Here is a 9,718-nt window from a genome sequence, read left to right on the forward strand (position 1 = left end):
CATAGTGTGAGAATCTTATACCGCCCTCAGACCTGTTGCACACACATGCATTTTACAGTTGTTTGCAATAAAACTACTGTTAAAATCTTCTTTTTCTTTCTACATTCTTTTTACAGTACTTTGTTGTTAACTCATTCACTGTCATTGACAATGATAGATATCAAATCTATTACAGTTTGGACGGCTGGCATAGAGTGATCATGTTTCTCTGCCATTGACAGACGGCGATAGACATACTGTAATTTGACTGGGTCAACATGTCAGTCAAAATGGATTGAACGTCTATTGTCCTCAATGGCAACCAATGAGATAATTTGACTACTGTAATTTTCACGCTGTAAGGCGCACCTGACTATAAGCCACCACTCACCAAATTTGACATGAAAACGGCATTTGTTCGTTTGACAGATAAGCCGCACTGGACTATAAGCCGCAACTGTCCTCACTGTATTATGGGATATTTACACCAAAAGATATTAACTGGTAACACTTTAAGACCAAATGAACCACCATTATGCTTTGAACCAATTGGCTGCAAAGCTTCATTGCTTCAAGATGCTTCATTATGCCATCACTGCTCCCTTGGGGGAGACAGACAACCTCTGCTGCGACCTGCTGTCAACACTGTTGTAGTCCAACATGCCTCCTAGCATGCATTACAGCACTACCGATGTAAATAACAATTAAAATTCATGTTCTGTGCTAATTATTTTGTCAGTTACTGTTCCAGTTGTTTCATTATTTGCTAGTTATGGTATTTGCTAAAACTTAATTTGACAGTGGCGCCATAAGACTGTTATTAGACAATCATAATTATGACATGACACTGTCATGAGCATTAATTAATGCCTATAACGGATGTCATTTAATGTTATCTGCCAAATTATTTCACTTTTGAATGGATGTAAAATATCCTAGCTGGACATAAATGGAGTCTGTGACATAATTTGCCGGATGACGGTTAATGACACTTAATGACATCTGTCATACATTTAGTAATGTCCATGATAGTGTCATGTCACAACTATGACGGTCTTATGACAGTTTTATGACGCCGCTGTCAAATAAAGTGCTACCAATTAACCCAAATAAATCAACAAATAAGTTGCACTGGACTATAAGCCGCAGGATTCAAAATGAAGGAAAAAGGTAGAGCTTTATAGTCCGAACATTACGGTATGTACTAGGGATGAGAGGCTGCCGTGCAAGAAGGAAGCCCTTGCTCCAAAAGCGGCACCTTAAGGCTCGACTGAAGTTTGCTGCTGATCACATGGACAAAGATAAGACCTTCTGGAGGAAAGTTCTGTGGTCAGACGAAACAAAAATCGAGCTGTTTGGCCACAATGCCCAGCAATATGTTTGGAGGAGAAAAGGTGAGGCCTTTAACCCCAAGTACACCATGCCAACCGTCAAGCACGGTGGTGGTAGTGTTATGCTGTGGGGCTGTTTTGCTGCCAATGGAACTGGTGCTTTACAGAGAGTAAATGGGATAATGAAGAAGGAGGATTACCTTCAAATTCTTCAAGATAACCTAAAGTCATCAGCCCGAAGATTGGGTCTTGGGCACAGTTGGGTGTTCCAACAGGACAATGACCCCAAACACACATCAAAAGTGGTAATGGAATGGCTAAATCAGGCTAGATTTAAGGTTTTCCAATGGCCTTCCCAAAGTCCTCACTTAAACCCCATTGAGAACTTGGTGACAATGCTGAAGAAACAAGTCCATGTCAGAAAGCCATCAAATTGAACTGAACTGCACCAATTCTGTCAAGAGGAGTGGTCAAAGATTCAACCAGAAGCTTGCCAGAAGCTTGTGGATGGCTACCAAAAGCGCCTTATTGAAGTGAAAATGGCCAAGGGACATGTTACCAAATATTAGCGCTGCTGTATTTATATTTTTGACCCAGGAGATTTGATCACTTTTTTCTGTTCACCCATAATAAAATCATAAAAGAACCAAACATCATAAATGTTTTTTGCGATAAAGAAGTATCTGTTCCAATCACTCTATCAGAGAAAAATCAGAGTTGTAGAAATAACTGAAAACTCAAGGGAGCAATGACATTATGTTCTTCACAAGTGTATGTAAACTTTTGACCACAACTGTACATAATTTTTATGATTTCCATGGTTTTTAAACGTTAGAATTCTGCCAACTATAACTGGCAGTATTGTTTTAAACATTTATTGGGTGTGTTTTTCTAAGCTGTTTTTTTTTTTTTTCAGTTTGGTCTTGTTAACCCATAGTGGTCTTAGAGTATTTGTGAAATTAGCTGTGTAAAGTACAATGTAAACAAAACAGGCCCCACAAACATGTAAATGTTACTTTATAAATGGTATTCCCCAATAGTAAAGGTGGAGCCTTAAAACGAGAGCTGCAGAGTCCTAAATCAAGCTCTTTTGTTTTGGCTTCAATGTGGCTGTGTGGTGTAGTTAACAAGGGCCCTGAAAGCAACCCTCATCTTTAACCTCTCACTTCTGTCCTCATCGTTCTCATGCAGTACCGCTTCTTGGTGGGAGGTCAAGCCTAAACACACAAACACTGAATAGGTGTCATGCCTGCTGTTGTTCCCTCCACAGGCCAATTATGTAATTCTTTGGCTCACCACCAACCAAGCCAGGGTGGCTCTCTGTGCCGTTTACATTCACAGATCATGAGACGCAATTACCCACAGCTGCAGCACAATAGCTGCCACCATCTTTTACTTACATTATATTGACAACGTGCAAACAGACTGCAGGCAAGCACAGGTGCTAGTGTGTGCTCACAGTGTGCTTCAAACGCCATCCGTCAGACTAGAGAAGGCTTATTCAAGGAAAATGACGAGGTGAGAGTGACAAAGCGGTGTCAGCCTCTTTATCTGACCTCACATTGACACCGCCGCTGACACTACGGCCCGTGTGCTTCTTTTTCCCAGGAGTTGCGATCTGTGTGGGTCTCTGCTTTGTCAGGGTTTTCTAATGAAGATACTTATCTGTCTTCCATCAAGATCCCAGGCAGGTTTTGCTTTTGTTCGGCTCAAACAGAGTGGCCACTGGGGGAAAGGCTTCCTGGGTATATCTCCATTCCAGGATATTCTCAGCCCTTCCTCGTGATACTGTATCAAAACAACACATTAGAGAGTTGCACCCCACCCTATTCCTCACCCAAACACATGCATTGTTGCACATCTAAATTCTCACTTCTATGCTCCATTATTAGATTGTTCAGTACTTCTGTTAGTGCTGACATTTGAAATAGCTCCATCTTAGTCACAAACGCTGTTGCACTGGCAGAACGGGTGGAGTAGAAAACTTTGAGATGACTCACTGATGTCACCCCTCCCCGGGCAATTGCCCTTTGGCTTTTTGTGACCATTGTTTGCCTCTGTTCCCAGGCACTGACATCTGGTGACAATAGACGTGGCGGGAAAAAAAGCCTGCAACTGCACACACGCACGTATTCAAGCAAACAAATGAAATGGTGGTTGACACTATCAAGATTGCACAAACGAGTATACTAAGGGATGGAGTGTCTTGCTGACACCTGCACTCTAATAGGGATATTTGTATTAGCATCCACATGTTAAGGTTTCCACACCGCAATAATTACATACAGTAGACCTACACTGGGCGACTATAATGTAGCTCAGTTTATGGGCTAGGTCAGGGCAGACCCGGCTGCAGAAAGAAATTACAAGGGGGGCATTACATGTTTTTTTTTTGGGGGGGGGGGGGGGACTTCTTCAACGTAAATTTAGCCTGAACAGTGGCGTTATTACCTGTATATTACTACATCAGTGCACTGAAATATTTTCTGTCACTGAAGTCACAAGTTCATCGTAAAATCTATAAGACAAACGAAAAACAATGGTGCAGTTCTGTGTGCATTAGTTCAACTAAAGTGCTTCAGCTTTTACTTTTAAAAAGTAATTAATTAGTTACAAATTACTTCTCCCAAAAAGTAATTGAGTTAGTAACTCAATTACCTGAATGTAAGAGTAATTAGTTACTTGGCAAAGTAACTGGTGTTACCTTTCATGTATGTTTTTTTCATTTTTTCAAAAAAACAAAACAAAACAAAAACACACAAAAAAAAAACAGTAACCTTTGCTATGTTTGGAAATAATTTATTTTAGGGCTGTCAAACGATTAACATTTTTAATCGAGTTAATTACAGCTTAAAGTTAAAATTAAAATTACAGCCCTGAGTAAATGCATTCATCAAATCAATGAATGGATGTGCCAGAATTTTCTCCAGTTAAATGTGGAGAAGACAGAGGTGATCATTTTTGGGCCAAAAAAGGAAAGGTCAAAGATAAGCAGGCAACTTAGCACAATGTCACTTACGGCTCTTCTGCATATTCCAAGAACAAGAACCAAGCAGGGTGAGGCAGCATTTAGTTATTATGCTCCTCACCTCTGGAACAAGTTACCTGAACGTCTGAAGTATGCTCAAACTGTTAGCTCTTTTAAATCAGGGCTAAAAACGCTTTTGTTTAGCACTGCATATCCCTAACTGGCTATATATTTCAATCTACCTGCTTTCTATTCCTCTTGTGCTTATCTCCATTGCTGATTTCAATTATTATTAGTAGTAGTAGTTTTTGTTATATTTTTGTTTTATTTTTATTTATTTATTTTTATTCTATTTGTGATTAAATGCGATCTTTTGTCTTGGTTTTTACATTGTATTGATTTAAATGTGATTTTCATGATCTTCATGTGATGTAAAGCACTTTGAATTGCCTTGTGTTGAATTGTGCTATAAATAAATTTACCTTGCCTTGCCTTAAAAATGAATTAATCGTAATTAATCACAATTCAAACCATCTATAAACTATGCCATATTTTTCTGTAAATTATTCTTGGAATGGAAAGATAAGACACAAGACGGGTATATACATTCAACATACTGTACATAAGTACTGTATTTGTATATTATAACAATAAATCAACAAGATGGCATTAACATTAACATTCTGTTAAAGCGATCCATGGATAGAAAGACTTGTAGTTCTTAAAAGATAAATGTTAGTACAAGTTATAGAAATTTTATATTGAAACCCCTCTTAATGTTTTCGTTTTAATAAAATTTGTAAAATTTTCAATCAAAAAATAAACTAGTAGCCCGACATTGTTGATGTAAATAATTACACATTGCTCATGGGTGCTGAAGCCTATTAAATCAGTCGCACCCAAACGCCAACAGAGGGCGACAAAACTCCCAAAAAACCACAAGTAACAAGTGGACATTGCACTTTGCTGTCCTTTTAATCTGTTTGACCGGGGCATGTGCGTTAATTGCGTCAAATATTTTAACGTGATTAATTTTAAAAAATAATTACTGCCCGCTAACGTGATAATTTTGACAGCCCTAATTTATTTATTATTTTATTTCAACGTGAAAGTTTTAAAACTGTTTAATCATTTAAAGATAGATTCAAGTTAAGATTTTGCCGATTTAGGAGTATTTTAGATAAAAAGTTACTTAGGTTTGCTGGGAGCCACCTAGCATCGCGTTTGCAACAGCGTCATGACAAACACTTCGCTCTCAGTGACTTTTCTCGCGTCATTCAACCAACGTAGTAACGCATAGTAACGCACATTGTCTCGTTGCCGAAACGGTGACAAAATCCGAACGGAGAAAAAAAACGTAATGCACGAAAAACGTACAGATTTTGAATGTACGCCGTTCACATTTAAAAATCAGTGCTCACTTGTACAAATACAAATTACAGTGGGGCAAATAAGTATTTAGTCAACCACCAGTTGTGCAAGTTCTACTTGAAAAGATTAGAGAGGCCTGTAATAGTCAACATGGGTGAACCTCAACCACGAGAGACAGAATGTGGAAAGAAAAAACAGAAAATCACATTGTTTGATTTTTTAAAGAATTGATATCCAAATTAGAGTGGAAAATAAGTATTTGGTCAACTACAAACAAGCAAGATTTCCGGCTGTCAAAGAGGTCTAACTTCTTCTAACGAGGTCTAACGAGGCTCCATTCGTTACCTGCATTAATGGCACCTGTTTTAACTCATTATCGGTATAAAAAAAACCTGTCCACAATTTCAGTCAGTCACACCCCAAAAGCTGTCGAAGGACACCAGAGACAAAATTGTAGACTTTCACCAGGCTGGGAAGACTGAATCTGCAGTAGGAAAATCGCTTGGTCTAAAGAAATCAACTGTGGGAGCAATTATTTGTTTACTAACGCTGGCAAGTCTGTCATTTCGCATCTAGTTCTATATGGCGGAAAACACTGAGGTGACTTGAAGTTCCGCTCTGAGACCCCCAATTTGGCCAAATTTCAAAATTGTCCGATATGCATGTGTGATACATCATTGGAAAGCTTAAAATCTCAATTTTCTGGGTGAAGAAAAATTTTGAACATGACGGCATTTTTTAAATTTTTTAAATACATTTTTTAAACAGCAAAACCCTATCTGGAGGTGAGAGCACGCGAGAGCAGAATTACAGACGTCATGACGTTAACGAGATATTATCGCTTACTTACCTTGTTTTGATCCAAAAACTCCCATGTAGCATGTATCGCTGAGTTTCAAACCACAGCAGTGAATGGACACAGCTGGATTTTTGGGGGGATTTTATGGGTGAAACATGATAATATAACAAGGGTCGTGATACAGAAATCGCAGACATCAAGGAGTGGTCGAGATTTTCTTTTTCATATATTTACCCTTTTAAACGTTTTTTTTTTTTTTTTTTAATTTTTCTTTGTTTGGATTGATTATCATCTAACATATCAGAGAAAATGTGACAGTAACAAAAAAAATACAATTAAGCAATAGTTATGAGGTAGATATCCGTGACTTTTATACAGACGCCATTTTTTTCATTGTGACATAATTGGTTTAACACTAGAAAACCCAGCAGAGGCCGACTCGGCCTTTCGCGAGACAAATACTCCTAATATTCCCAAGCAATGGCCGATTTGGCCTCTTCTCTGAAAAAAACCCAGAAGTGCTTTTGAACTAACAAGTTGTTGTCCGTCAGACAGCAACCATTCATATGTAAAAACAACCAATAGACGTACATCGTGTTGGTTTGCGTTTGTGTCAGTTCAAGTCAAGCTACATTTATTTAATTACATATATTTATGACGTCTGACACATTTTTTAACTCACTTCTCCTATACTCCACACACAACGACAGAAAAAAATGGCCCAAATGCATACATTGTTTTGAAGGGGAAAAAGTGTCTTAGAACTGCAATCTGAATGTAAAGCAGGAATTGTGTCTATAGTTTAGAAGGACTGAATCAGGGGCATCAGAGGTTGCGCTAGACTTTTTCGTTGTCTGTCATTTTGACTGACTGGGTCATAAAAATCCGGTCATAATCTATTTTTACCCGTCACTTAAATTTTAAAAATGATAATAATGAAATTGTGGTGACCCTTTGTTTGGCATAATTCACCTTCCGTACTTGTGTGTCCATTTGACCGAGCGCGTTACCGGCTACGACACAGTCACGTGACAGACACACTTAAGAGCCGCGCGCGTTCCGGCTTGAATAGAGAGTTCACAGAGAGCAGCAGAGCTACAGCGGCTGGACACAGCAATTCGAGCTAACAAGACTCTTAACATTGCATACCGCTTCAACATATTCAATAGTATTTAGTTTTCATTCATTTTAAATTAATATTCTGTCCGAACAAGCGTAACAGAGAATCCACACCGTGCCATCACACATCAAGCAGATGAATATGTAACTTTTTCCCCGCAGCGACAAAAACAGCTGACTGTGGCCCCAGTAGGTAGGCTACATATGGAACAATGAAATTAACAGTTCACCTGCTGTGGCCTGAACGCAGTCTTACACCTTCCTCCTGGTGCGCATGGACTTGAATTGCGTGCCCGCTTGTGCAGTCCCTCTTTTTTCACCTCTTTTATCAACACCATCGTCGTTTTGGGACTTTTTGAAGAAACTTCGGATACTCAGTTGCCTTGACATTTTTCCGAGTAAAGCCAACGACGTCATGCATCAAGAGAGACAATAGCTAATTAATATACTCACTCGCCACCCTGTGGTCTGGGGTGTGAATTGCAGCCTGTCAAAATGACAGATGGACTTCAGTTTTTTCCGTCACCGTTTTAAAAAATCGGTCAACGACGGAAAATATTCGGTTAACGCGAACCCTGAGGGGCATGGAGCAGTAATTGTGGTCATTGTGTCTGAGGTTAATGTATGTGTAGTGGTTGCATACGACTTGCCAATTCTAAAGCACTTGGGTCATTTTGGCCACCTCTGGGTTTTCCGGGGCAGAGGCCATATCGGCCATTGCTTGGGACTAGTAGGAGAACCAGAATTCTCTGGGACTTCTAGTGTTAAAAGTTTAATATATGTGAGTGAATCATTTTTTTAAAGTCGTTTTTTTTTTAACTAAATATTAGACCTCAATTAATGATTCTAAGCTAAAAATGACTGACATTTTGAATAATAAATATAATTAATTACCTTCGTTTTATGGCTGGGTAGAAACAAAAGCGGTTGTGCGACATCTGTAAACTGGGTTTTTCAGGGTAAAACGGACAAATTGAAAATAGTTCGGGGGCTTAATGTGCCATGAAACTACGATGACAGCATATAGACATATTGTTCTATCAAACACAACAGTTGTTTTGGCTTAAAATACAGCAGTTTCTTTTCAAGAGGAGTGCAAGAGCAGAAACTGCTTTTTGAGTCTTGTCTGTGTTTTCCGCTATATACATGTAATATCTACCGTAGCATTATGTGGGCGTAGTTTGTAGCAACATGGGCGAAGTTTGTAGCATCTGGGCGTTGTTTGTAGCGACTGTCTGCGTTTCTTATCCAGCGGCATGAGTTTTGGAATGTGGATGTTTACTCACGGTCCGTTCTTCATTGTGTCCCGAAGACCGTGCTGACTGTGTTTTAGTTCCACTTTTCTTAGCTTATTCAAATTAGCAGTAGAGTTGGGCATGGTTTGAAATTGAACGCTTCTGGTTCTGATTCCACGTTTCGATACTGGTTCCGAACTATTTTTTACAGGGTAAAAAAACATTGCATAGTTTATATTAAAGTCTTAACTTGACATTTTTTAAATTAAATGAACTTCTCACAGGGCTAATTATAACTTGTACATAAATATCAGTCTTTAAACCCGAGCAATTTTTTTCCGCTCGGCGGTCCGGGCATCGAAACAAGGAATCGAAATTTAAAAATTCGAACGATTCCGGGAGCATCGAAGTGTTAGAACCGGTTCCCATTGATGCTCGATGTCCAACCCTAATTATCAGGATATAGATGTTTGTGAATCGTTCTCGAATCTTCAGCGGCCGAATCGCAAATAATTTAAAAATCGAAAATTTCACACACCTTTAGCCGACACTACTGATTGCAATTTTCATCGGTGATTTTCATGCGTGCATATATTGTTTTTTTATTGACATGCTAAGACGGGACCATTGACTCGCGCTAGCTTAACCACTCCGGAGCCCTGAAACTAACAAATTACTAACTGCACAGAATTTGTTGAAATCAAGTGCATCAACTAATTAAACCCCTGCTAACTCGAAGGTTAAGCTTAATGTCAGAAATTCGGAACTTCCCCATTAATCAGATCCCCACCCTAATGTTTGTTCAGAAATAATCAACTAGCTGGTGTAGAGTATTTGCACAGCAGGTACTTAGCAGAAGTATCATAATGTGAATATTATGTGCTTCTGGTCCACTTGTCTGTCTTTTACCCACCCG

The sequence above is a fragment of the Corythoichthys intestinalis genome, chromosome 8, assembly GCF_030265065.1.
Source record: "Corythoichthys intestinalis isolate RoL2023-P3 chromosome 8, ASM3026506v1, whole genome shotgun sequence".
NCBI classification, from domain to species: Eukaryota; Metazoa; Chordata; class Actinopteri; order Syngnathiformes; family Syngnathidae; genus Corythoichthys; species Corythoichthys intestinalis.